General features: G+C 41.7%; 78 pseudogenes; all 78 read left to right on the top strand.

Moving 5' to 3' along the window:
• Positions 1–10: 10 nt before the first annotated feature.
• LOC142738008 (5S ribosomal RNA) lies at positions 11–129 on the top strand (annotated as a pseudogene).
• Positions 130–196: 67 nt separating this feature from the next.
• On the top strand, positions 197–315 carry LOC142694418 (5S ribosomal RNA; annotated as a pseudogene).
• A 67-nt stretch (positions 316–382) lies between these two features.
• Positions 383–501, top strand: LOC142738345 (5S ribosomal RNA; annotated as a pseudogene).
• A 67-nt stretch (positions 502–568) lies between these two features.
• On the top strand, positions 569–687 carry LOC142738281 (5S ribosomal RNA; annotated as a pseudogene).
• Positions 688–754: 67 nt separating this feature from the next.
• Positions 755–873, top strand: LOC142694152 (5S ribosomal RNA; annotated as a pseudogene).
• A 67-nt stretch (positions 874–940) lies between these two features.
• LOC142676520 (5S ribosomal RNA) lies at positions 941–1,059 on the top strand (annotated as a pseudogene).
• A 67-nt stretch (positions 1,060–1,126) lies between these two features.
• On the top strand, positions 1,127–1,245 carry LOC142697307 (5S ribosomal RNA; annotated as a pseudogene).
• Positions 1,246–1,312: 67 nt separating this feature from the next.
• LOC142709667 (5S ribosomal RNA) lies at positions 1,313–1,431 on the top strand (annotated as a pseudogene).
• A 253-nt stretch (positions 1,432–1,684) lies between these two features.
• LOC142727818 (5S ribosomal RNA) lies at positions 1,685–1,803 on the top strand (annotated as a pseudogene).
• Positions 1,804–1,870: 67 nt separating this feature from the next.
• Positions 1,871–1,989, top strand: LOC142685968 (5S ribosomal RNA; annotated as a pseudogene).
• A 253-nt stretch (positions 1,990–2,242) lies between these two features.
• Positions 2,243–2,361, top strand: LOC142727806 (5S ribosomal RNA; annotated as a pseudogene).
• Positions 2,362–2,428: 67 nt separating this feature from the next.
• On the top strand, positions 2,429–2,547 carry LOC142716797 (5S ribosomal RNA; annotated as a pseudogene).
• A 67-nt stretch (positions 2,548–2,614) lies between these two features.
• LOC142738276 (5S ribosomal RNA) lies at positions 2,615–2,733 on the top strand (annotated as a pseudogene).
• Positions 2,734–2,800: 67 nt separating this feature from the next.
• LOC142665987 (5S ribosomal RNA) lies at positions 2,801–2,919 on the top strand (annotated as a pseudogene).
• Positions 2,920–2,986: 67 nt separating this feature from the next.
• LOC142676509 (5S ribosomal RNA) lies at positions 2,987–3,105 on the top strand (annotated as a pseudogene).
• Positions 3,106–3,172: 67 nt separating this feature from the next.
• On the top strand, positions 3,173–3,291 carry LOC142709298 (5S ribosomal RNA; annotated as a pseudogene).
• A 439-nt stretch (positions 3,292–3,730) lies between these two features.
• On the top strand, positions 3,731–3,849 carry LOC142727795 (5S ribosomal RNA; annotated as a pseudogene).
• Positions 3,850–3,916: 67 nt separating this feature from the next.
• Positions 3,917–4,035, top strand: LOC142738006 (5S ribosomal RNA; annotated as a pseudogene).
• A 67-nt stretch (positions 4,036–4,102) lies between these two features.
• On the top strand, positions 4,103–4,221 carry LOC142692091 (5S ribosomal RNA; annotated as a pseudogene).
• Positions 4,222–4,288: 67 nt separating this feature from the next.
• LOC142687831 (5S ribosomal RNA) lies at positions 4,289–4,407 on the top strand (annotated as a pseudogene).
• Positions 4,408–4,474: 67 nt separating this feature from the next.
• Positions 4,475–4,593, top strand: LOC142738280 (5S ribosomal RNA; annotated as a pseudogene).
• Positions 4,594–4,846: 253 nt separating this feature from the next.
• Positions 4,847–4,965, top strand: LOC142705400 (5S ribosomal RNA; annotated as a pseudogene).
• A 67-nt stretch (positions 4,966–5,032) lies between these two features.
• On the top strand, positions 5,033–5,151 carry LOC142709287 (5S ribosomal RNA; annotated as a pseudogene).
• A 67-nt stretch (positions 5,152–5,218) lies between these two features.
• Positions 5,219–5,337, top strand: LOC142709678 (5S ribosomal RNA; annotated as a pseudogene).
• A 253-nt stretch (positions 5,338–5,590) lies between these two features.
• LOC142736365 (5S ribosomal RNA) lies at positions 5,591–5,709 on the top strand (annotated as a pseudogene).
• Positions 5,710–5,776: 67 nt separating this feature from the next.
• Positions 5,777–5,894, top strand: LOC142700857 (5S ribosomal RNA; annotated as a pseudogene).
• A 67-nt stretch (positions 5,895–5,961) lies between these two features.
• Positions 5,962–6,080, top strand: LOC142727784 (5S ribosomal RNA; annotated as a pseudogene).
• A 67-nt stretch (positions 6,081–6,147) lies between these two features.
• On the top strand, positions 6,148–6,266 carry LOC142709488 (5S ribosomal RNA; annotated as a pseudogene).
• Positions 6,267–6,519: 253 nt separating this feature from the next.
• Positions 6,520–6,638, top strand: LOC142731307 (5S ribosomal RNA; annotated as a pseudogene).
• A 67-nt stretch (positions 6,639–6,705) lies between these two features.
• On the top strand, positions 6,706–6,824 carry LOC142717032 (5S ribosomal RNA; annotated as a pseudogene).
• Positions 6,825–6,891: 67 nt separating this feature from the next.
• LOC142709509 (5S ribosomal RNA) lies at positions 6,892–7,010 on the top strand (annotated as a pseudogene).
• A 67-nt stretch (positions 7,011–7,077) lies between these two features.
• LOC142686288 (5S ribosomal RNA) lies at positions 7,078–7,196 on the top strand (annotated as a pseudogene).
• Positions 7,197–7,263: 67 nt separating this feature from the next.
• Positions 7,264–7,382, top strand: LOC142679806 (5S ribosomal RNA; annotated as a pseudogene).
• A 67-nt stretch (positions 7,383–7,449) lies between these two features.
• On the top strand, positions 7,450–7,568 carry LOC142683517 (5S ribosomal RNA; annotated as a pseudogene).
• Positions 7,569–7,635: 67 nt separating this feature from the next.
• LOC142685129 (5S ribosomal RNA) lies at positions 7,636–7,754 on the top strand (annotated as a pseudogene).
• A 67-nt stretch (positions 7,755–7,821) lies between these two features.
• LOC142666662 (5S ribosomal RNA) lies at positions 7,822–7,940 on the top strand (annotated as a pseudogene).
• A 67-nt stretch (positions 7,941–8,007) lies between these two features.
• LOC142737644 (5S ribosomal RNA) lies at positions 8,008–8,126 on the top strand (annotated as a pseudogene).
• A 67-nt stretch (positions 8,127–8,193) lies between these two features.
• Positions 8,194–8,312, top strand: LOC142691682 (5S ribosomal RNA; annotated as a pseudogene).
• Positions 8,313–8,379: 67 nt separating this feature from the next.
• LOC142738473 (5S ribosomal RNA) lies at positions 8,380–8,498 on the top strand (annotated as a pseudogene).
• Positions 8,499–8,751: 253 nt separating this feature from the next.
• LOC142710507 (5S ribosomal RNA) lies at positions 8,752–8,870 on the top strand (annotated as a pseudogene).
• A 253-nt stretch (positions 8,871–9,123) lies between these two features.
• On the top strand, positions 9,124–9,242 carry LOC142737642 (5S ribosomal RNA; annotated as a pseudogene).
• Positions 9,243–9,495: 253 nt separating this feature from the next.
• LOC142668002 (5S ribosomal RNA) lies at positions 9,496–9,614 on the top strand (annotated as a pseudogene).
• A 253-nt stretch (positions 9,615–9,867) lies between these two features.
• LOC142737295 (5S ribosomal RNA) lies at positions 9,868–9,986 on the top strand (annotated as a pseudogene).
• A 253-nt stretch (positions 9,987–10,239) lies between these two features.
• LOC142682802 (5S ribosomal RNA) lies at positions 10,240–10,358 on the top strand (annotated as a pseudogene).
• Positions 10,359–10,425: 67 nt separating this feature from the next.
• Positions 10,426–10,544, top strand: LOC142737294 (5S ribosomal RNA; annotated as a pseudogene).
• Positions 10,545–10,611: 67 nt separating this feature from the next.
• On the top strand, positions 10,612–10,730 carry LOC142673428 (5S ribosomal RNA; annotated as a pseudogene).
• Positions 10,731–10,797: 67 nt separating this feature from the next.
• LOC142672477 (5S ribosomal RNA) lies at positions 10,798–10,916 on the top strand (annotated as a pseudogene).
• A 67-nt stretch (positions 10,917–10,983) lies between these two features.
• LOC142682758 (5S ribosomal RNA) lies at positions 10,984–11,102 on the top strand (annotated as a pseudogene).
• A 67-nt stretch (positions 11,103–11,169) lies between these two features.
• LOC142697318 (5S ribosomal RNA) lies at positions 11,170–11,288 on the top strand (annotated as a pseudogene).
• A 67-nt stretch (positions 11,289–11,355) lies between these two features.
• LOC142736246 (5S ribosomal RNA) lies at positions 11,356–11,474 on the top strand (annotated as a pseudogene).
• Positions 11,475–11,541: 67 nt separating this feature from the next.
• LOC142732489 (5S ribosomal RNA) lies at positions 11,542–11,660 on the top strand (annotated as a pseudogene).
• Positions 11,661–11,727: 67 nt separating this feature from the next.
• LOC142689128 (5S ribosomal RNA) lies at positions 11,728–11,846 on the top strand (annotated as a pseudogene).
• Positions 11,847–11,913: 67 nt separating this feature from the next.
• LOC142737587 (5S ribosomal RNA) lies at positions 11,914–12,032 on the top strand (annotated as a pseudogene).
• A 67-nt stretch (positions 12,033–12,099) lies between these two features.
• On the top strand, positions 12,100–12,218 carry LOC142735787 (5S ribosomal RNA; annotated as a pseudogene).
• Positions 12,219–12,285: 67 nt separating this feature from the next.
• Positions 12,286–12,404, top strand: LOC142705611 (5S ribosomal RNA; annotated as a pseudogene).
• Positions 12,405–12,471: 67 nt separating this feature from the next.
• Positions 12,472–12,590, top strand: LOC142718298 (5S ribosomal RNA; annotated as a pseudogene).
• Positions 12,591–12,657: 67 nt separating this feature from the next.
• Positions 12,658–12,776, top strand: LOC142695899 (5S ribosomal RNA; annotated as a pseudogene).
• A 67-nt stretch (positions 12,777–12,843) lies between these two features.
• LOC142682791 (5S ribosomal RNA) lies at positions 12,844–12,962 on the top strand (annotated as a pseudogene).
• A 67-nt stretch (positions 12,963–13,029) lies between these two features.
• LOC142697340 (5S ribosomal RNA) lies at positions 13,030–13,148 on the top strand (annotated as a pseudogene).
• Positions 13,149–13,215: 67 nt separating this feature from the next.
• LOC142692829 (5S ribosomal RNA) lies at positions 13,216–13,334 on the top strand (annotated as a pseudogene).
• A 67-nt stretch (positions 13,335–13,401) lies between these two features.
• On the top strand, positions 13,402–13,520 carry LOC142732743 (5S ribosomal RNA; annotated as a pseudogene).
• A 67-nt stretch (positions 13,521–13,587) lies between these two features.
• LOC142689139 (5S ribosomal RNA) lies at positions 13,588–13,706 on the top strand (annotated as a pseudogene).
• Positions 13,707–13,773: 67 nt separating this feature from the next.
• On the top strand, positions 13,774–13,892 carry LOC142695888 (5S ribosomal RNA; annotated as a pseudogene).
• Positions 13,893–13,959: 67 nt separating this feature from the next.
• On the top strand, positions 13,960–14,078 carry LOC142697395 (5S ribosomal RNA; annotated as a pseudogene).
• A 67-nt stretch (positions 14,079–14,145) lies between these two features.
• On the top strand, positions 14,146–14,264 carry LOC142682780 (5S ribosomal RNA; annotated as a pseudogene).
• A 67-nt stretch (positions 14,265–14,331) lies between these two features.
• LOC142697329 (5S ribosomal RNA) lies at positions 14,332–14,450 on the top strand (annotated as a pseudogene).
• Positions 14,451–14,517: 67 nt separating this feature from the next.
• Positions 14,518–14,636, top strand: LOC142736245 (5S ribosomal RNA; annotated as a pseudogene).
• A 67-nt stretch (positions 14,637–14,703) lies between these two features.
• LOC142732622 (5S ribosomal RNA) lies at positions 14,704–14,822 on the top strand (annotated as a pseudogene).
• A 253-nt stretch (positions 14,823–15,075) lies between these two features.
• LOC142735798 (5S ribosomal RNA) lies at positions 15,076–15,194 on the top strand (annotated as a pseudogene).
• Positions 15,195–15,261: 67 nt separating this feature from the next.
• Positions 15,262–15,380, top strand: LOC142684809 (5S ribosomal RNA; annotated as a pseudogene).
• Positions 15,381–15,447: 67 nt separating this feature from the next.
• Positions 15,448–15,566, top strand: LOC142718177 (5S ribosomal RNA; annotated as a pseudogene).
• A 67-nt stretch (positions 15,567–15,633) lies between these two features.
• Positions 15,634–15,752, top strand: LOC142695877 (5S ribosomal RNA; annotated as a pseudogene).
• Positions 15,753–15,819: 67 nt separating this feature from the next.
• Positions 15,820–15,938, top strand: LOC142697384 (5S ribosomal RNA; annotated as a pseudogene).
• A 427-nt stretch (positions 15,939–16,365) lies between these two features.
• On the top strand, positions 16,366–16,484 carry LOC142736364 (5S ribosomal RNA; annotated as a pseudogene).
• Positions 16,485–16,551: 67 nt separating this feature from the next.
• On the top strand, positions 16,552–16,670 carry LOC142712381 (5S ribosomal RNA; annotated as a pseudogene).
• A 67-nt stretch (positions 16,671–16,737) lies between these two features.
• Positions 16,738–16,856, top strand: LOC142669848 (5S ribosomal RNA; annotated as a pseudogene).
• A 439-nt stretch (positions 16,857–17,295) lies between these two features.
• LOC142690941 (5S ribosomal RNA) lies at positions 17,296–17,414 on the top strand (annotated as a pseudogene).
• A 67-nt stretch (positions 17,415–17,481) lies between these two features.
• LOC142712370 (5S ribosomal RNA) lies at positions 17,482–17,600 on the top strand (annotated as a pseudogene).
• The last annotated feature ends 3,283 nt before the right edge of the window (positions 17,601–20,883 follow it).

The raw sequence follows: 20,883 nt of genomic DNA, 5'->3' as shown, positions 1-20,883 counted from the left end.
AGCATTTAACGTCAATGGCCATTCTAAGCTGAATGTGCCTGCTCTCGTCAGAACGCAGAAGTTACACAGCTTAAGGCCTCGCTAGTACCAGTGTGGGAGACTGTCTGGGAATCCGTGGTGCGGTTGCATTTTTATTATGTCGTTTAGATTTTGTTTCACAATCGATTAAAAAGGACTATGGATTAAAGCATTTAATGTCAATGGCCATTCTAAGCTGAATGTCCCTGCTCTCGTCAAATCGCAGAAGTTACACAGCTTAAGGCCTCGCTAGTACCAGTGTGGGAGACTGTCTGGGAATCCGTGGTGCGGTTGCCTTTTTATTATGTTGTTTAGATTTTGTTTCACAATAGATTAAATAGGACTATGGATTAAGGCTTTTAATGTCAATGGCCATTCAAAGCTGAATGTACCTGCTCTCGTCAGATTGCAGAAGTTACACAGCTTAAGGCCTCGCTAGTACTAGTGTGGGAGACTGTCTGGGAATCCGTGGTGCGGTTGACTTTTTATTATGTTGTTTAGATTTTGTTTCACAATAGATTAAATAGGACTATGGATTAAAGCATTTAACGTCAATGGCCATTCTAAGCTGAATGTGCCTGCTCTCGTCAGATCGCAGAAGTTACACAGCTTAAGGCCTCGCTAGTACCAGTGTGGGAGACTGTCTGGGAATCCGTGGTGCGGTAGAATTTTTATTATGTCGTTTAGATTTTGTTTCACAATCGATTAAAAAGGACTATGGATTAAAGCATTTAATGTCAATGGCCATTCTAAGCTGAATGTCCCTGCTCTCGTCAGATCGCAGAAGTTACACAGCTTAAGGCTTCGCTAGTACAAGTGTGGGAGACTGTCTGGGAATCCGTGGTGCGGTTGTCTTTTTATTATGTCGTTTAGATTTTGTTTCACAATCGATAAAAAAGGACTATGGATTAAAGCATTTAATGTCAATGGCCATTCTAAGCTGAATGTGCCTGCTCTCGTTAGATCGCAGAAATTACACAGCTTAACGCCTCGCTAGTACCAGTGTGGGAGACTGTCTGGGAATCCGAGGTGCGGTTGACTTTTTATTATGTCGTTTAGATTTTGTTTCACAATCGATTAAAAAGGACTATGGATTAAAGCATTCAATGTCAATGGCCATTCTAAGCTGAATGTACCTGCTCTCGATAGATCGCAGAAGTTACACAGCTTAACGCCTCGCTAGTACCAGTGTGGGAGACTGTCTGGGAATCCGTGGTGCGGTTGACTTTTTATTATGTTGTTTAGATTTTGTTTCACAATAGATTAAATAGGACTATGGATTAACTCTTTTAATATCAATGGCCATTCTAAGCTGAATGTGCCTGCTCTCGTTAGATCGCAGAAGTTACACAGCTTAACGCCTCGCTAGTACCACTGTGGGAGACTGTCTGGGAATCCGAGGTGCGGTTGACTTTTTATTATGTCGTTTAGATTTTGTTTCACAATCGATTAAAAAGGACTATGGATTAAAGCATTTAATGTCAATGGCCATTCTAAGCTGAATGTGCCTGCTCTCGTTAGATCGCAGAAGTTACACAGCTTAACGCCTCGCTAGAACCAGTGTGGGCGACTGTCTGGGAATCCGTGGTGCGGTTGAATTTTTATTATGTCGTTTAGATTTTGTTTCACAATCGATTAAAAAGGACTATGGATTAAAGCATTTAATGTCAATGGCCATTCTAAGCTGAATGTCCCTGCTCTCGTCAGATCGCAGAAGTTACACAGCTTAAGGCCTCGCTAGTACCAGTGTGGGAGACTGTCTGGGAATCCGTGGTGCGGTTGACTTTTTATTATGGCGTTTAGATTTTGTTTCACAATAGATTAAATAGGACTATGGATTAAAGCATTTAACGTCAATGGCCATTCTAAGCTGAATGTGCCTGCTCTCGTCAGATCGCAGAAGTTACACAGCTTAAGGCCTCGCTATTACCAGTGTGGGGCACTGTCTGGGAATCCGTGGTGCGGTTGACTTTTTATTATGTCGTTTAGATTTTTTTTCACAATAGATTAAATAGGACTATGGATTAAAGCATTTAATGTCAATGGCCATTCTAAGCTGAATGTGCCTGCTCTCGTTAGATCGCAGAAGTTACACAGCTTAACGCCTCGCTAGAACCAGTGTGGGTGACTGTCTGGGAATCCGTGGTGCGGTTGAATTTTTATTATGTCGTTTAGATTTTGTTTCACAATCGATTAAAAAGGACTATGGATTAAAGCATTTAATGTCAATGGCCATTCTAAGCTGAATGTCCCTGCTCTCGTCAGATCGCAGAAGTTACACAGCTTAAGGCCTCGCTAGTACCAGTGTGGGAGACTGTCTGGGAATCCGTGGTGCGGTTGACTTTTTATTATGGCGTTTAGATTTTGTTTCACAATAGATTAAATAGGACTATGGATTAAAGCATTTAACGTCAATGGCCATTCTAAGCTGAATGTGCCTGCTCTCGTCAGATCGCAGAAGTTACACAGCTTAAGGCCTCGCTAGTACCAGTGTGGGGGACTGTCTGGGAATCCGTGGTGCGGTTGACTTTTTATTATGTCGTTTAGATTTTGTTTCACAATAGATTAAATAGGACTATGGATTAAAGCATTTAACGTCAATGGCCATTCTAAGCTGAATGTGCCTGCTCTCGTCAGATCGCAGAAGTTACACAGCTTAAGGCCTCGCTAGTACCAGTGTGGGAGACTGTCTGGGAATCCGTGGTGCGGTAGAATTTTTATTATGTCGTTTAGATTTTGTTTCACAATCGATTAAAAAGGACTATGGATTAAAGCATTTAATGTCAATGGCCATTCTAAGCTGAATGTCCCTGCTCTCGTCAGATCGCAGAAGTTACACAGCTTAAGGCTTCGCTAGTACCAGTGTGGGAGACTGTCTGGGAATCCGTGGTGCGGTTGTCTTTTTATTATGTCGTTTAGATTTTGTTTCACAATCGATAAAAAAGGACTATGGATTAAAGCATTTAATGTCAATGGCCATTCTAAGCTGAATGTGCCTGCTCTCGTTAGATCGCAGAAATTACACAGCTTAACGCCTCGCTAGTACCAGTGTGGGAGACTGTCTGGGAATCCGAGGTGCGGTTGACTTTTTATTATGTCGTTTAGATTTTGTTTCACAATCGATTAAAAAGGACTATGGATTAAAGCATTCAATGTCAATGGCCATTCTAAGCTGAATGTGCCTGCTCTCGATAGATCGCAGAAGTTACACAGCTTAACGCCTCGCTAGTACCAGTGTGGGAGACTGTCTGGGAATCCGTGGTGCGGTTGACTTTTTATTATGTTGTTTAGATTTTGTTTCACAATAGATTAAATAGGACTATGGATTAACTCTTTTAATATCAATGGCCATTCTAAGCTGAATGTGCCTGCACTCGTTAGATCGCAGAAGTTACACAGCTTAACGCCTCGCTAGTACCACTGTGGGAGACTGTCTGGGAATCCGAGGTGCGGTTGACTTTTTATTATGTCGTTTAGATTTTGTTTCACAATCGATTAAAAAGGACTATGGATTAAAGCATTTAATGTCAATGGCCATTCTAAGCTGAATGTGCCTGCTCTCGTTAGATCGCAGAAGTTACACAGCTTAACGCCTCGCTAGAACCAGTGTGGGCGACTGTCTGGGAATCCGTGGTGCGGTTGAATTTTTATTATGTCGTTTAGATTTTGTTTCACAATCGATTAAAAAGGACTATGGATTAAAGCATTTAATGTCAATGGCCATTCTAAGCTGAATGTCCCTGCTCTCGTCAGATCGCAGAAGTTACACAGCTTAAGGCCTCGCTAGTACCAGTGTGGGAGACTGTCTGGGAATCCGTGGTGCGGTTGACTTTTTATTATGGCGTTTAGATTTTGTTTCACAATAGATTAAATAGGACTATGGATTAAAGCATTTAACGTCAATGGCCATTCTAAGCTGAATGTGCCTGCTCTCGTCAGAACGCAGAAGTTACACAGCTTAAGGCCTCGCTAGTACCAGTGTGGGAGACTGTCTGGGAATCCGTGGTGCGGTTGCATTTTTATTATGTCGTTTAGATTTTGTTTCACAATCGATTAAAAAGAACTATGGATTAAAGCATTTAATGTCAATGGCCATTCTAAGCTGAATGTCCCTGCTCTCGTCATATCGCAGAAGTTACACAGCTTAAGGCCTCGCTAGTACCAGTGTGGGAGACTGTCTGGGAATCCGTGGTGCGGTTGACTTTTTATTATGTCGTTTAGATTTTGTTTCACAATCAATTAAAAAGGACTATGGATTAAAGCTTTTAAAGTCACTGGCCATTCTAAGCTGAATGTGCCTGCTCTCGTCAGATTGCAGAAGTTACACAGCTTAAGGCCTCGCTAGTACTAGTGTGGGAGACTGTCTGGGAATCCGTGGTGCGGTTGACTTTTTATTATGTTGTTTAGATTTTGTTTCACAATAGATTAAATAGGACTATGGATTAAAGTATTTAACGTCAATGGCCATTCTAAGCTGAATGTGCCTGCTCTCGTCAGATCGCAGAAGTTACACAGCTTAAGGCCTCGCTAGTACCAGTGTGGGAGACTGTCTGGGAATCCGTGGTGCGGTAGAATTTTTATAATGTCGTTTAGATTTTGTTTCACAATCGATTAAAAAGGACTATGGATTAAAGCATTTAATGTCAATGGCCATTCTAAGCTGAATGTCCCTGCTCTCGTCAGATCGCAGAAGTTACACAGCTTAAGGCTTCGCTAGTACCAGTGTGTGAGACTGTCTGGGAATCCGTGGTGCGGTTGTCTTTTTATTATGTCGTTTAGATTTTGTTTCACAATCGATAAAAAAGGACTATGGATTAAAGCATTTAATGTCAATGGCCATTCTAAGCTGAATGTGCCTGCTCTCGTTAGATTGCAGAAATTACACAGCTTAACGCCTCGCTAGTACCAGTGTGGGAGACTGTCTGGGAATCCGAGGTGCGGTTGACTTTTTATTATGTCGTTTAGATTTTGTTTCACAATCGATTAAAAAGGACTATGGATTAAAGCATTCAATGTCAATGGCCATTCTAAGCTGAATGTGCCTGCTCTCGATAGATCGCAGAAGTTACACAGCTTAACGCCTCGCTAGTACCAGTGTGGGAGACTGTCTGGGAATCCGTGGTGCGGTTGACTTTTTATTATGTTGTTTAGATTTTGTTTCACAATAGATTAAATAGGACTATGGATTAACTCTTTTAATATCAATGGCCATTCTAAGCTGAATGTGCCTGCTCTCGTTAGATCGCAGAAGTTACACAGCTTAACGCCTCGCTAGTACCACTGTGGGAGACTGTCTGGGAATCCGAGGTGCGGTTGACTTTTTATTATGTCGTTTAGATTTTGTTTCACAATCGATTAAAAAGGACTATGGATTAAAGCGTTTAATGTCAATGGCCATTCTAAGCTGAATGTGCCTGCTCTCGTTAGATCACAGAAGTTACACAGCTTAACGCCTCGCTAGAACCAGTGTGGGCGACTTTCTGGGAATCCGTGGTGCGGTTGAATTTTTATTATGTCGTTTAGATTTTGTTTCACAATCGATTAAAAAGGACTATGGATTAAAGCATTTAATGTCAATGGCCATTCTAAGCTGAATGTCCCTGCTCTCGTCAGATCGCAGAAGTTACACAGCTTAAGGCCTCGCTAGTACCAGTGTGGGAGACTGTCTGGGAATCCGTGGTGTGGTTGACTTTTTACTATGGCGTTTAGATTTTGTTTCACAATAGATTAAATAGGACTATGGATTAAAGCATTTAACGTCAATGGCCATTCTAAGCTGAATGTGCCTGCTCTCGTCAGAACGCAGAAGTTACACAGCTAAGGCCTCGCTAGTACCAGTGTGGGAGACTGTCTGGGAATCCGTGGTGCGGTTGAATTTTTATTATGTCGTTTAGATTTTGTTTCACAATCGATAAAAAAGGACTATGGATTAAAGCATTTAATGTCAATGGCCATTCTAAGCTGAATGTCCCTGCTCTCGTCAGATCGCAGAAGTTACACAGCTTAAGGCCTCGCTAGTACCAGTGTGGGAGACTGTCTGGGAATCCGTGGTGCGGTTGACTTTTTATTATGTTGTTTAGATTTTGTTTCACAATAGATTAAATAGGACTATGGATTAACTCTTTAAATATCAATGGCCATTCTAAGCTGAATGTGCCTGCTCTCGTTAGATCGCAGAAGTTACACAGCTTAATGCCTCGCTAGTACCACTGTGGGAGACTGTCTGGGAATCCGTGGTGCGGTTGAATTTTTATTATGTCGTTTAGATTTTGTTTCACAATCGATTAAAAAGGACTATGGATTAAAGCATTTAATGTCAATGGCCATTCTAAGATGAAGGTGCCTGCTCTCATCAGATCGCAGAAGTTACACAGCTTAAGGGCTCGCTAGTACCAGTGTGGGAGACTGTCTGGGAATCCGTGGTGCGTTTGACTTTTTATTATGTCGTTTAGATTTTGTTTCACAATCGATTAAAAAGGACTATGGATTAAAGCATTTAATGTCAATGGCCATTCTAAGCTGAATGTGCCTGCTCTCGTCAGATCGCAGAAGTTACACAGTTTAAGGCCTCGCTAGTACCAGTGTGGGAGACTGTCTGGGAATCCGTGGTGCGGTTGACTTTTTATTATGTCGTTTAGATTTTGTTTCACAATAGATTAAATAGGACTATGGATTATAGCATTTAACGTCAATGGCCATTCTAAGCTGAATGTACCTGCTCTCGTCAGAACGCAGAAGTTACACAGCTTAAGGCCTCGCTAGTACCAGTGTGGGAGACTGTCTGGGAATCCGTGGTGCGGTTGAATTTTTATTATGTCGTTTAGATTTTGTTTCACAATCGATTAAAAAGGACTATGGATTAATGCATTTAACGTCAATGGCCATTCTAAGCTGAATGTCCCTGCTCTCGTCAGATTGCAGAAGTTACACAGCTTAACGCCTCGCTAGTACCAGTGTGGGAGACTGTCTGGGAATCCGTGGTGCGGTTGACTTTTTATTATGTCGTTTAGATTTTGTTTCACATCAGATTAAATAGGACTATGGATTAAAGCATTTAACGTCAATGGCCATTCTAAGCTGAATGTGCCTGCTCTCGTCAGATCGCAGAAGTTACACAGCATAAGGCCTCGCTAGTACCAGTGTGGGAGACTGTCTGGGAATCCGTGGTGCGGTTGAATTTTTATTATGTTGTTTAGATTTTGTTTCACAATCGATTAAAAAGGACTATGGATTAAAGCATTTAGTGTCAATGGCCATTCTAAGCTGAATGTCCCTGTTCTCGTCAGATCGCAGAAGTTACACAGCATAAGGCCTCGCTAGTACCAGTGTGGGAGACTGTCTGGGAATCCGTGGTGCGGTTGACTTTTTATTATGTCGTTTAGATTTTGTTTCACAATCGATTAAAAAGGACTATGGATTAAAGCATTTAATGTCAATGGCCATTCTAAGCTGAATGTGCCTGCTCTCGTCAGATCGCAGAAGTTACACATCTTAAGGCCTCGCTAGTACCAGTGTGGGAGACTGTCTGGGAATCCGTGGTGCGGTTGAATTTTTATTATGTTGTTTAGATTTTGATTCACAATCGATTAAAAAGGACTATGGATTAAAGCATTTAATGTCAATGGCCATTCTAAGCTGAATGTCGCTGCTCTCGTCAGATCGCAGAAGTTACACAGCTTAAGGCCTCGCTAGTACTAGTGTGGGAGACTCTCTGGGAATCCGTGGTGCGGTTGCCTTTTTATTATGTTGTTTAGATTTTGTTTCACAATAGATTAAATAGGACTATGGATTAAGGCTTTTAATGTCGATGGCCATTCTAAGCTGAATGTGCCTGCTCTCGTCAGATCGCAGAAGTTACACAGCTTAAGGCCTCGCTAGTACCAGTGTGGGACACTGTCTGGGAATCTGTGGTGCGGTTGACTTTTTATTATGTCGTTTAGATTTTGTTTCACAATCGATAAAAAAGGACTATGGATTAAAGCATTTAACGTCAATGGCCATTCTAAGCTGAATGTACCTGCTCTCGTCAGAACGCAGAAGTTACACAGCTTAAGGCCTCGCTAGTACCAGTGTGGGAGACTGTCTGGAAATCCGTGGTGCGGTTGAATTTTTATTATGTCGTTTAGATTTTGTTTCACAATCGATTAAAAAGGACTATGGATTAAAGCATTTAACGTCAATGGCCATTCTAAGCTGAATGTCCCTGCTCTCGTCAGATCGCAGAAGTTACACAGCATAAGGCCTCGCTAGTACCAGTGTGGGAGACTGTCTGGGAATCCGTGGTGCGGTTGAACTTTTATTATGTCGTTTTTATTTTGTTTCACAATCGATAAAAAAGGACTATGGATTAAAGCATTTAATGTCAATGGCCATTCTCAGCTGAATGTCCCTGCTCTCGTCTGATCGCAGAAGTTATACAGCTTAAGGCCTCGCTAGTACCAGTGTGGGAGACTGTCTGGGAATCCGTGGTGTGGTTGACTTTTTATTATGTCGTTTAGATTTTGTTTCACAATCGATTAAATAGGACTATGGATTAAAGCTTTTAATCTCAATGGCCCTTCTAAGCTGAATGTGCCTGCTCTCGTCAGATCGCAGAAGTTACACAGCTTAAGGCTTCGCTAGTACCAGTGTGGGAGACTGTCTGGGAATCCGTGGTGCGGTTGTCTTTTTATTATGTCGTTTAGATTTTGTTTCACAATCGATAAAAAAGGACTATGGATTAAAGCATTTAATGTCAAAGGCCATTCTAAGCTGAATGTGCCTGCTCTCGTTAGATCGCAGAAGTTACACAGCTTAACGCCTCGCTAGTACCAGTGTGGGAGACTGTCTGGGAATCCGAGGTGCGGTTGACTTTTTATTATGTCGTTTAGATTTTGTTTCACAATCGATTAAAAAGGACTATGGATTAAAGCATTTAATGTCAATGGCCATTCTAAGCTGAATGTGCCTTCTCTCTATAGATCGCAGAAGTTACACAGCTTAACGCCTCGCTAGAACCAGTGTGGGAGACTGTCTGGGAATCCGTGGTGCGGTTGAATTTTTATTATGTCGTTTAGATTTTGTTTCACAATAGATTAATTAGGACTATGGATTAAAGCATTTAATGTCAATGGCCATTCTAAGCTGAATGTCCCTGCTCACGTCAGATCGCAGAAGTTACACAGCTTAAGGCCTCGCTAGTACCAGTGTGGGAGACTGTCTGGGAATCCGTGGTGCGGTTGTCTTTTTATTATGTCGTTTAGATTTTGTTTCACAATCGATAAAAAAGGACTATGGATTAAATCATTTAATGTCAATGGCCATTCTAAGCTGAATGTGCCTGCTCTTGTTAGATCGCAGAAGTTACAAAGCTTAACGCCTCGCTAGTACCAGTGTGGGAGACTGTCTGGGAATCCGAGGTGCGGTTGACTTTTTATTATGTCGTTTAGATTTTGTTTCACAATCGATTAAAAAGGACTATGGATTAAAGCATTTAATGTCAATGGCCATTCTAAGATGAATGTGCCTGCTCTCATCAGATCGCAGAAGTTACACAGCTTAAGGCCTCGCTAGTACCAGTGTGGGAGACTGTCTGGGAATCCGTGGTGCGGTTGAATTTTTATTATGTCGTTTAGATTTTGTTTCACAATCGATTAAAAAGGACTATGGATTAAAGCATTTAATGTCAATGGCCATTCTAAGCTGAATGTCCCTGCTCTCGTCAGATTGCAGAAGTTACACAGCTTAACGCCTCGCTAGTACCAGTGTGGGAGACTGTCTGGGAATCCGTGGTGCGGTTGTCTTTTTATTATGTCGTTTAGATTTTGTTTCACAATAGATCAAATAGGACTATGGATTAAAGCATTTAACGTCAAAGGCCATTCTAAGCTGAATGTGCCTGCTCTCGTCAGAACGCAGAAGTTAAACAGCTTAAGGCCTCGCTAGTACCAGTGTGGTAGACTGTCTGGGAATCCGTGGTGCGGTTGAATTTTTATTATGTCGTTTAGATTTTGTTTCACAATCGATTAAAAAGGACTATGGATTAAAGCATTTAATGTCAATGGCCATTCTAAGCTGAATGTCCCTGCTCTCGTCAGATTGCAGAAGTTACACAGCTTAACGCCTCGCTAGTACCAGTGTGGGAGACTGTCTGGGAATCCGTGGTGCGGTTGTCTTTTTATTATGTCGTTTAGATTTTGTTTCACAATCGATAAAAAAGGACTATGGATTAAAGCATTTAATGTCAATGGCCATTCTAAGCTGAATGTGCCTGCTCTTGTCAGAACGCAGAAGTTACACAGCTTAAGGCCTTGCTAGTACCAGTGTGGGAGGCTGTCTGGGAATCCGTGGTGCGGTTGACTTTTTATTATGTCGTTTAGATTTTGTTTCACAATAGATCAAATAGGACTATGGATTAAAGCATTTAACGTCAAAGGCCATTCTAAGCTGAATGTGCCTGCTCTCGTCAGAACGCAGAAGTTAAACAGCTTAAGGCCTCGCTAGTACCAGTGTGGTAGACTGTCTGGGAATCCGTGGTGCGGTTGAATTTTTATTATGTCGTTTCAATTTTGTTTCACAATCGATTAAAAAGGACTATGGATTAAAGCATTTAATGTCAATGGCCATTCTAAGCTGAATGTCCCTGCTCTCGTCAGGTCGCAGAAGTTACACAGCTTAAGGCCTCGCTAGTACCAGTGTGGGAGACTGTCTGGGAATCCGTGGTGCGGTTGCCTTTTTATTATGTCGTTTAGATTTTGTTTCACAATAGATTAAATAGGACTATGGATTAAAGCATTTAACGTCAATGGCCATTTTAAGCTGAATGTGCCTGCTCTCGTCAGATCGCAGAAGTTACACAGCTTAAGGCCTCGCTAGTACCAGTGTGGGAGACTGTCTGGGAATCCGTGGTGCGGTTGAATTTTTATTATGTCGTTTAGATTTTGTTTCACAATCGATTAAAAAGGACTATGGATTAAAGCATTTAATGTCAATGGCCATTCTAAGCTGAATGTGCCTGCTCTTGTCAGAACGCAGAAGTTACACAGCTTAAGGCCTTGCTAGTACCAGTGTGGGAGGCTGTCTGGGAATCCGTGGTGCGGTTGACTTTTTATTATGTCGTTTAGATTTTGTTTCACAATAGATCAAATAGGACTATGGATTAAAGCATTTAACGTCAAAGGCCATTCTAAGCTGAATGTGCCTGCTCTCGTCAGATCGCAGAAGTTACACAGCTTAAGGCTTCGCTAGTACCAGTGTGGGAGACTGTCTGGGAATCCGTGGTGCGGTTGAACTTTTATTATGTCGTTTTTATTTTGTTTCACAATCGATAAAAAAGGACTATGGATTAAAGCATTTAATGTCAATGGCCATTCTCAGCTGAATGTCCCTGCTCTCGTCTGATCGCAGAAGTTACACAGCTTAAGGCCTCGCTAGTACCAGTGTGGGAGACTGTCTGGGAATCCGTGGTGCGGTTGACTTTTTATTATGTCGTTTAGATTTTGTTTCACAATAGATTAAATAGGACTTTGGATTAAAGCATTTAACGTCAATGGCCATTCTAAGCTGAATGTGCCTGCTCTCGTCAGAACGCAGAAGTTACACAGCTTAAGGCCTCGCTAGTACCAGTGTGGGAGACTCTCTGGGAATCCGTGGTGCGGTTGACTTTTTATTATGTCGTTTAGATTTTGTTTCACAATCGATTAAAAAGGACTTTGGATTAAATCTTTTAATGTCAATGGCCATTCTAAGCTGAATGTGCCTGCTCTCGTCATATCGCAGAAGTTACACAGCTTAAGGCCTCGCTAGTACCTGTGTGGGAGACTGTCTGGGAATCCGTGGTGCAGTTGACTTTTTATTATGTCGTTTAGATTTTGTTTCACAATCGATTAAAAAGGAATATGGATTAAAGCATTTAATGTCAATGGCCATTCTAAGCTGAATGTGCCTGCTCTCGTCAGATCGCAGAAGTTACACAGCTTAAGGCCTCGCTAGTACCAGTGTGGGAGACTGTCTGGGAATCCGTAGTGCGGTTGACTTTTTATTATGTCGTTTCGATTTTGTTTCACAATCGATTAAAAAGGACTATGGATTAAAGCATTTAATGTCAATGGCCATTCTAAGCTGAATGTGCCTGCTCTCGTCAGATCGCAGAAGTTACACAGCTTAAGGCCTTGCTAGTACCAGGGTGGGAGACTGTCTGGGAATCCGTGGTGCGGTTGACTTTTTATTATGTCGTTTAGATTTTGTTTCACAATAGATTAAATAGGACTATGGATTAAAGCATTTAACGTCAATGGCCATTCTAAGCTGAATGTGCCTGCTTTCGTCAGAACACAGAAGTTACACAGCTTAAGGCCTCACTAGTACCAGTGTGGGAGACTCTCTGAGAATCCGCGGTGCGGTTGACTTTTTATTATGTTGTTTAGATTTTGTTTCACAATAGATTAAATAGGACTATGGATTAAGGCTTCTAATGTCAATGGCCATTCTAAGCTGAATGTGCCTGCTCTCGTCAGATCGCAGAAGTTACACAGCTTAAGGCCTCGCTAGTACCAGTGTGGGAGACTGTCTGGGAATCCGTGGTGCGGTTGACATTTTATTATGTCGTTTAGATTTTGTTTAACAATCGATTAAAAAGGACTATGGATTAAAGCATTTATTGTCAATGGCTATTCTAAGCTGAATGTGCCTGCTCTCGTTAGATCGCAGAAGTTACACAGCTTAACGCCTCGCTAGTACCAGTGTGGGAGACTGTCTGGGAATCCGTGGTGCGGTTGACTTTTTATTATGTCGTTTAGATTTTGTTTCACAATCGATTAAAAAGGACTATGGATTAAAGCATTTAATGTCAATGGCCATTCTAAGCTGAATGTGCCTGCTCTTGTCAGAACGCAGAAGTTACACAGCTTAAGGCCTTGCTAGTACCAGTGTGGGAGGCTGTCTGGGAATCCGTGGTGCGGTTGACTTTTTATTATGTCGTTTAGATTTTGTTTCACAATAGATCAAATAGGACTATGGATTAAAGCATTTAACGTCAAAGGCCATTCTAAGCTGAATGTGCCTGCTCTCGTCAGATCGCAGAAGTTACACAGCTTAAGGCTTCGCTAGTACCAGTGTGGGAGACTGTCTGGGAATCCGTGGTGCGGTTGAACTTTTATTATGTCGTTTTTATTTTGTTTCACAATCGATAAAAAAGGACTATGGATTAAAGCATTTAATGTCAATGGCCATTCTCAGCTGAATGTCCCTGCTCTCGTCTGATGGCAGAAGTTACACAGCTTAAGGCCTCGCTAGTACCAGTGTGGGAGACTGTCTGGGAATCCGTGGTGCGGTTGACTTTTTATTATGTCGTTTAGATTTTGTTTCACAATAGATTAAATAGGATTTTGGATTAAAGCATTTAACGTCAATGGCCATTCTAAGCTGAATGTGCCTGCTCTCGTCAGAACGCAGAAGTTACACAGCTTAAGGCCTCGCTAGTACCAGTGTGGGAGACTCTCTGGGAATCCGTGGTGCGGTTGACTTTTTATTATGTCGTTTAGATTTTGTTTCACAATCGATTAAAAAGGACTTTGGATTAAATCTTTTAATGTCAATGGCCATTCTAAGCTGAATGTGCCTGCTCTCGTCATATCGCAGAAGTTACACAGCTTAAGGCCTCGCTAGTACCTGTGTGGGAGACTGTCTGGGAATCCGTGGTGCAGTTGACTTTTTATTATGTCGTTTAGATTTTGTTTCACAATCGATTAAAAAGGACTATGGATTAAAGCATTTATTGTCAATGGCTATTCTAAGCTGAATGTGCCTGCTCTCGTTAGATCGCAGAAGTTACACAGCTTAACGCCTCGCTAGTACCAGTGTGGGAGACTGTCTGGGAATCCGTGGTGCGGTTGACTTTTTATTATGTCGTTTAGATTTTGTTTCACAATAGATTAAATAGGACTATGGATTAAAGCATTAAGCGTCAATGGCCATTTTAAGCTGAATGTGCCTGCTCTCGTCAGATCGCAGAAGTTACACAGCTTAAGGCCTCGCTGGTACCAGTGTGGGAGACTGTCTGGGAATCCGTGGTGCGGTTGAATTTTTATTATGTCGTTTAGATTTTGTTTCACAATCGATTAAAAAGGACTATGGATTAAAGCATTTAATGTCAATGGCCATTCTAAGCTGAATGTGCCTGCTCTTGTCAGAACGCAGAAGTTACACAGCTTAAGGCCTTGCTAGTACCAGTGTGGGAGGCTGTCTGGGAATCCGTGGTGCGGTTGACTTTTTATTATGTCGTTTAGATTTTGTTTCACAATAGATCAAATAGGACTATGGATTAAAACATTTAACGTCAAAGGCCATTCTAAGCTGAATGTGCCTGCTCTCGTCAGATCGCAGAAGTTACACAGCTTAAGGCTTCGCTAGTACCAGTGTGGGAGACTGTCTGGGAATCCGTGGTGCGGTTGAACTTTTATTATGTCGTTTTTATTTTGTTTCACAATCGATAAAAAAGGACTATGGATTAAAGCATTTAATGTCAATGGCCATTCTCAGCTGAATGTCCCTGCTCTCGTCTGATCGCAGAAGTTACACAGCTTAAGGCCTCGCTAGTACCAGTGTGGGAGACTGTCTGGGAATCCGTGGTGCGGTTGACTTTTTATTATGTCGTTTAGATTTTGTTTCACAATAGATTAAATAGGACTTTGGATTAAAGCATTTAACGTCAATGGCCATTCTAAGCTGAATGTGCCTGCTCTCGTCAGAACGCAGAAGTTACACAGCTTAAGGCCTCGCTAGTACCAGTGTGGGAGACTCTCTGGGAATCCGTGGTGCGGTTGACTTTTTATTATGTCGTTTAGATTTTGTTTCACAATCGATTAAAAAGGACTTTGGATTAAATCTTTTAATGTCAATGGCCATTCTAAGCTGAATGTGCCTGCTCTCGTCATATCGCAGAAGTTACACAGCTTAAGGCCTCGCTAGTACCAGTGTGGGAGACTGTCTGGGAATCCGTAGTGCGGTTGACTTTTTATTATGTCGTTTCGATTTTGTTTCACAATCGATTAAAAAGGACTATGGATTAAAGCATTTAATGTCAATGGCCATTCTAAGCTGAATGTGCCTGCTCTCGTCAGATCGCAGAAGTTACACAGCTTAAGGCCTTGCTAGTACCAGGGTGGGAGACTGTCTGGGAATCCGTGGTGCGGTTGACTTTTTATTATGTCGTTTAGATTTTGTTTCACAATAGATTAAATAGGACTATGGATTAAAGCATTTAACGTCAATGGCCATTCTAAGCTGAATGTGCCTGCTCTCGTCAGAACACAGAAGTTACACAGCTTAAGGCCTCACTAGTACCAGTGTGGGAGACTCTCTGAGAATCCGCGGTGCGGTTGACTTTTTATTATGTTGTTTAGATTTTGTTTCACAATAGATTAAATAGGACTATGGATTAAGGCTTCTAATGTCAATGGCCATTCTAAGCTGAATGTGCCTGCTCTCGTCAGATCGCAGAAGTTACACAGCTTAAGGCCTCGCTAGTACCAGTGTGGGAGACTGTCTGGGAATCCGTGGTGCGGTTGACATTTTATTATGTCGTTTAGATTTTGTTTAACAATCGATTAAAAAGGACTATGGATTAAAGCATTTATTGTCAATGGCTATTCTAAGCTGAATGTGCCTGCTCTCGTTAGATCGCAGAAGTTACACAGCTTAACGCCTCGCTAGTACCAGTGTGGGAGACTGTCTGGGAATCCGTGGTGCGGTTGACTTTTTATTATGTCGTTTAGATTTTGTTTCACAATAGATTAAATAGGACTATGGATTAAAGCATTAAGCGTCAATGGCCATTTTAAGCTGAATGTGCCTGCTCTCGTCAGATCGCAGAAGTTACACAGCTTAAGGCCTCGCTGGTACCAGTGTGGGAGACTGTCTGGGAATCCGTGGTGCGGTTGAATTTTTATTATGTCGTTTAGATTTTGTTTCACAATCGATTAAAAAGGACTATGGATTAAAGCATTTAATGTCAATGGCCATTCTAAGCTGAACGTCCCTGCTCTCGTCAGATCGCAGAAGTTACACAGCTTAAAACCTCGCTAGTACCAGTGTGGGAGACTGTCTGGGAATCCATGGTGCGGTTGATGTTTTATTATGTCGTTTAGATTTTGTTTCACAATCGATTAAAAAGGACTATGGATTAAAGCATTTAATGTCAATCGCCATTCTAAGCTGAATGTGCCTGCTCTCGTCAGATCGCAGAAGTTACACAGCTTAAGGCCTCGCTAGTACCTGTATGGGAATACGTGGTGTGGTTGAATTTTTATTATGTCGTTTAGATTTTGTTTCACAATCGATTAAAAAGGACTATGGATTAAAGCATTTAATGTCAATGGCCATTCTAAGCTGAATGTCCCTGCTCTCGTCAGATCGCAGAAGTTACACAGCTTAAGGCCTCGCTAGTACCAGTGTGGGAGACTGTCTGGGAATCCGTGGTGTGGTTGACTTTTTATTATGTCGTTTAGATTTTGTTTCACAATCGATTAAAAAGGACTATGGATTAAAGCATTTAATGTCAATGGCCATTCTAAGCTGAATGTGCCTGCTCTCGTCAGATCGCAGAAGTTACACAGCTTAAGGCCTCGCTAGTACCAGTGTGGGAGACTGTCTGGGAATCCGTGGTGCGGTTGACTTTTTATTATGTCGTTTAGATTTTGTTTCACAATAGATTAAATAGGACTATGGATTAAAGAATTTAACGTCAATGGCCATTCTAAGCTGAATGTGCCTGCTCTCGTCAGAACACAGAAGTTACACAGCTTAAGGCCTCGCTAGTACCAGTGTGGGAGACTGTCTGGGAATCCGTGGTGCGGTTGAATTTTTATTATGTCGTTTAGATTTTGTTTCACAATCGATTAAAAAGGACTATGGATTAAAGCATTTAATGTCAATGGCCATTCTAAGCTAAATGTCCCTCCTCTCGTCAGATCACAAAAGTTACACAACTTAAGGTCTCGCTAGTACCAGTGTGGGAGACTGTCTGTGAATCCGTGGAGCGGTTGAATTTTTATTATGTCGTTTATATTTTGATTCACAATCGATTAAAAAGGACTATGGATTAAAGCATTTAATGTCAATGGCCATTCTAAGCTGAATGTCCCTGCTCTCGTCAGATTGCAGAAGTTACACAGCTTAAAACCTCGCTAGTACCAGTGTGGGAGACTGTCTGGGAATCCGTGGTGCAGTTGACTTTTTATTATGTCGTTTAGATTTTGTTTCACAATCGATTAAAAAGGACTATGGATTAAAGCGTTTAATGTCGATGGCCATTCTAAGCTGAATGTTCGTGCTCTCGTCAGATCGCAGAAGTTACACAGCTTAAGGCCTCGCTAGTACCAGTGTGGGAGACTGTCTCGGAATCCGTGGTGCGGTTGACTTTTTATTATGTCGTTTAGATTTTGTTTCACAATAGATTAAATAGGACTATGGATTAAAGCATTTAACGTCAATGGCCATTCTAAGCTGAATGTGCCTGCTCTCGTCAGATCGCAGAAGTTACACAGCTTAAGGCCTCGCTAGTACCAGTGTGGGAGACTGTCTGGGAATCCGTGGTGCGGTTGACTTTTTATTATGTCGTTTAGATTTTGTTTCACAATCGATTAAAAAGGACTATGGATTAACCCCTTAAGGACGCAGCCTAGTTTGGGCCTTAAGGCTCAGAGCCCATTTTTCAAATCTGACATATTTCACTTTATGTGGTAATAACGTCGGAATGCTTAAACCTATCCAAGCGATTCTGAGATTGTTTTCTCGTGACACTTTGGGCTTCATGTTCGTGGTAAAATTTGGTCGATATATTCAGTCTTTATTTGTGAAAAATTGCAAAATTTAGAGAAAATTTACAAAAAATAGCATTTTTCAGAATTTAAATGCATCTGCTTGAAAAACAGACGGTTATACCACCCAAAATAGTTACTAGTTCACATTTCCCATATGTCTACTTTAGATTGGCATCGTTTTTTGAACATTCTTTTATTTTTCTTGGACGTTACAAGGCTTAGAACATAAACAGCAATTTCTCATATTCTTAAGAAAATTTCAAAAGCCTTTTTTTGAAGGTGCCAGTTCAGTTCTGAAGTGGATTTGAGGGGCCTATGTATTAGAAACCCCCATAAAACACCCCATTTTAAAAACTAGACCCCTCAAAGTATTCAAAACAGCATATAGAAAGTTTTTTAACCCTTCAGGCATTTCACAGGAATTAAAGCAAAGTGGAAATTAAATTTGCAAATTTCATTTTTTCTGCTGAATTTCAATTTTATTCAATTTTTTTTTAGTAACAGAGAAGGTTTTACCAGAGAAACACTACTAAATATGTATTGTCCAGATTCTGCAGTTTTTAGAAATGTCCCACATGTGGCCCTACTGCGCTCGTGGACTAAAACACAAGCCCTAGAAGCAAAGAAGCACCTAGTGCATTTTGAGGCCTCTTTTTTATTAGAATATATTTTAGGCAGCATGCCAGGTTTGAAGAGGCGTTGAGGTATCAAAACAATGGAAACCCACCAGAAGTGACCCCATTTTGGAAATTACACCCCTCAAGGAATTCATTTATGGTTTTTGTTATCATTTTGACCGCACAGTTTTTTCACAGCACCTATTTGAATTGGGCTGTGAAATGAAAAAAATGATATTTTTTCCAATAAAATGTCATTTTTGATCAAATTTTCTTATTTTCACAAGGAACAACATACCCCATTTTGTTGCCCAATTTGTCCTTAGTGCGGCAATACCCCATTTGTGGTGATAAACTGCCGTTTGGGCCCATGGGAGGGCTCAGAAGGAAAGGAGCGCTATGTGTTTGTTGGAGTCCAGATTTTGCTGGATTGGTTTTCGGGTGCCATGTCGCATTTGCAGAGCCCCAGAGGTATCAAAGCAATGGAAACCCACCAGAAGTGACCCCATTTTGGAAACTACACCCCTCAAGGAATTCATTTATGGTTTTTGTTATCATTTTGACCGCACAGGTTTTTCACAGCACCTATTTGAATTGGGCTGTGAAATGAAAAAAATTATATTTTTTCCAATAAGATGTCATTTTTGATCAAAATTTCTTATTTTCACAGGGAACAACATACCCCATTTTGTTGCCCAATTTGTCCTTAGTGCGGCAATACCCCATTTGTGGTGATAAACTGCCGTTTGGGCCCATGGGAGGGCTCAGACGGAAAGGAGCGCTATGTGTTTGTTGGAGTCCAGATTTTGCTGGATTGGTTTTCGGGTGCCATGTTGCATTTGCAGAGCCCCAGAGGTATCAAAGCAATGGAAACCCACCAGAAGTGACCCCATTTTGGAAACTACACCCCTCAAGGAATTCATTTATGGTTTTTGTTATCATTTTGACCGCACAGTTTTTTCACAGCACCTATTTGAATTGGGCTGTGAAATGAAAAAAATGATATTTTTTCCAATAAGATGTCATTTTTGATCAAAATTTCTTATTTTCACAAGGAACAACATACCCCATTTTGTTGCCCAATTTGTCCTTAGTGCGGCAATACCCCATTTGTGGTGATAAACTGCCCTTTGGGCCCATGGGAGGGCTCAGAAGGAAAGGACCACCATTTGGCCTACTGGAGCTTTTCTGGTGCTAAGTCATGTATGCAGAAGCCCCTGAGGTACCAGTACAGTTGAAACCCCCGAGAAGTGACCCCATTTTAAAAACTACACCCCTTAAGACATTCATCTAGAGGTGTAGTGAGCATTTTGACCCCACAGGTACTGTGTAAAAGATAATGCGCAGCAGATGGTGCAGTGTGAGATTTGCAATTTTATATATGTATATGCCATTTCAGTGTCCAATATAGTGTGCCCAGCATGCGCCACCGGAGATATACACCCCTTAAATTGTAATGTGGGTTCTCCTGGGTACGACAATACCCTACATGTGGCTGTTATCAGCTGCCTGGGCATACGGCAGGGCTCAGAAGGGAAAGATGAGGGGGGTAAGCTGTGCGGAGTGCATCAGGGTAAATTGAAAATCAAGGGATGTATGATACATTTTAAAACAATCTTTTATACAGAGCCCTGGTTTTTCGGGACACGTGTCACATTGGTATATTGTGTTCTTCCTTATCCCCCTCTTATAGCAGACTCTGCACCTCTTTTGACTCTTTCCCTTTCCACCGGTTTGGGGACCTTCTCCTGGAAAGTGTTGCCCTGGTACGATGCGCCCCCCCCTTCCTGGTCCCTAAAGATTAGATCTTGAAATTCCAGGAAAGTTCCCGTCTGGCCTGCACATCGACGTAGCACATACGCATTGTACAAAGCCATCTGTATGATGTGCCCGGCCAGCTTCTTATACTACACCGCATGGCGCTGTAGGGCTTCAGGACTTGATTTGACAAGTCCATCCCTCCCATGTACCTATTGTAGTCCAGGATGCAGTCTGGTTTGGGGGTGGCCTTTCCTTCATATATCCTAAACCTGTAGGTATACCCTGATGCACTCTCGCACAGCTTATACATCTTCACGCCATACCTTGCCCTCTTACCTGGCAGGTACTGGCGGAATTGAACCCTCCCTTTAAAATGTACCAGGGACTCATCAATAGAAAAACACTTCTCGGGGGTGTATGCTTGGGAAAACCGGGCACTGGAACGGTCTAATAGGGGTCTCCGTTTATACAAACGGTCAAAACTGGGGTCATCTCGGAGTGGGCACGGCTCATTATCAGTATAATGTAAGAAGCGAAGTATTGCCTCATTTATTTATTTTTTTAGGTTCCAGTTCAGTTCTGAAGTTGCTTTGAGGGGCCCATATATTAGAAACCCCTATCAAACACCCCATTTTAGAAACTAGACCCCTCAAAGTATTCACAACAGCATTTAGAAAGTTTATGAACCC

The sequence above is a fragment of the Rhinoderma darwinii genome, chromosome 1 (genome assembly GCF_050947455.1).
Source record: "Rhinoderma darwinii isolate aRhiDar2 chromosome 1, aRhiDar2.hap1, whole genome shotgun sequence".
NCBI classification, from domain to species: Eukaryota; Metazoa; Chordata; class Amphibia; order Anura; family Rhinodermatidae; genus Rhinoderma; species Rhinoderma darwinii.
The sequence above is the reverse complement of the archived record's forward strand: the minus strand, read 5'-3'. Positions and strand labels throughout refer to the sequence as shown.